The following is a 2077-nucleotide window of genomic DNA, read 5'->3' on the forward strand; positions in this document are numbered from 1 at the left end:
GAATATCCAAAGACCTACATACAAATACCCGCGAAAACAAGTGACTGTCCAGTCTTTTTTTAAAAACCTCCAGTGATGAAGCACCTATAACTTCTGAAGGCAAGCTGTTCCACTGGTTAATTATCCTCACTGTTAGGAAGTTTCTCCTTAATTACAGGTTGCTTCTCTCCTTGATTAGTTTCCATCCATTGCTTCTTGTCCTGCCTTCAGGTCCTTTGGAGAATATCATTTAGTTGAGATACTTAAGAAAATAACAAGCCAAACTTGATATTTTCTTTCTTCTTACATTATACATCCAAGCTCACTAAAGTGCATATAGCAGCCAAATCTTGTTGGCAGAGGAATAAAAAAGTGTGATTCTAATAAATCATGCCAATTTGGCTACTGTTGCCAGTAAGCATTTTGCTTGACTTGGCCCATGCTAGTTCTTCTAGCTTATGATTGAACTTTAATCAATGCTTATCCCATAATGAATTGGTTAGTCTCAGTGTGCCATAAGACACTTTTTGTTTTTAAAATCTTGGGATGGAGTAAAACATAAATCCAGCTGGAAATATTTGAATTGACCTAGAAAACAACAAATTGCAGTAGTGTCCATTTATTTGTGCAGTAAATATCCCAGCAACAATATCCAAAATGCACATCCAGCCTTGAATCTTTTTCATTTTTGTATGGTACTATTAAATAATTAATACATATTACTATATCAAACTTCTTAACTGGCCTTCTCCCTCATAGAGGGTTTATCTATTTGCCACATAATTTCCAAGAACTTGAACTTGAACCAAGGCTCTCAACTAGATCTAGAAATGTAAAGAACTCCACTGAACCCCACAACTATTCTTATGTCTATTTTTGTTGTTGTTGTTAGTCTGAAGCATCTTTCTTGTGGTGCCAAGTTCACTTTTGTTTTTAAATAAATATAGGCTTTTCCCAGGAACAAGCAAATGAAGTGAATTCCAAGGGAAGGCAATGCTGTCTTAGATTTGCCATTTTTGCAGACTACAAACATCACAGCACATTGAAAAACCATGCTGGCTGGTCTCTAGCATTTATCAAGGACAGTAATGTAGATAAAGTGAAGAAGAAATAGCTGCAAAGTTGTGAGTATAATTTTTTGCCATTCCAAAGTCAACTCCGTACATTTTTTTTTTTGCTTCTGAATTTTTTTTGTGCCTGAAATTGTGTAAACATTTAAGAGATCCACTGGTAATACCACTGGGAGTTCCTTGCTTCTACACTTAAATAATTTCTGTTAAGGACATCTGTTCCCATCTGTGTCTGTGAATAAATGTGTGTCCATCCTTTTTTTACATTTGTGTCCATCCTTTTTTACATGGTCGCTGTATGAGGCAGTAGCTAAACATGGTTGATCTTGGAATCTGATTATTCAAAACATTTTTCCCATATCAACCTAACCATACAATAAGTTCTTTTTTGTTTATGTGGCCCAAAATCTGAAGTAAGATGTGTGACTCTAAGAAAAGTAGTAATTAAATTTAAAAATGTGCAAGATTCAAAGAACAAAGGGGCCTACTGAATTCATACTAGTGGTCTAACATGGTTTTCGGTATGGATTATATTTCCTTATGCTTTCAATGTTTGTTTATTATTCTGAGGAAACTAATAAAAAATATGCTCAATGAAGAGAAAAAAATCTGTTCAGATTATAGGATTTATTTATTAAATTAAGGTCTTTTGAATCTTTTGTTATTCAGCGCTTTTCCACATTCAGTGGTTCCAATTCATTCAAATAAGTAGCCATAGCTACAAGAAAATAATGAAAACGAGAGGGAATTTGGGGAATTTGATTGGATTTGAAAATCTTATAACCCATAATAATGGCTAGGTATAATTTATGCTGTTAGCAAAATAAGATTTAGAACTTGAATAAGTTAATAAATGTATTAATAAATGAGTGCAAAATTTCAATAGAGTAATAGATACAGAACAGTGAAATTTTCAGTGCAAAATTAAAAAATACCACAGTTGCCTCAAACATGATACATAGAGAGAAGTGATATAACAATTTATATTGCAAGTACATTATCCCATTGCTAAAATGAATGACTCCTTT

Source organism: Protobothrops mucrosquamatus, unplaced genomic scaffold (assembly GCF_001527695.2).
Source record: "Protobothrops mucrosquamatus isolate PMUCROS unplaced genomic scaffold, P.Mucros_1.0 scaffold3996, whole genome shotgun sequence".
Taxonomy (NCBI): Eukaryota; Metazoa; Chordata; class Lepidosauria; order Squamata; family Viperidae; genus Protobothrops; species Protobothrops mucrosquamatus.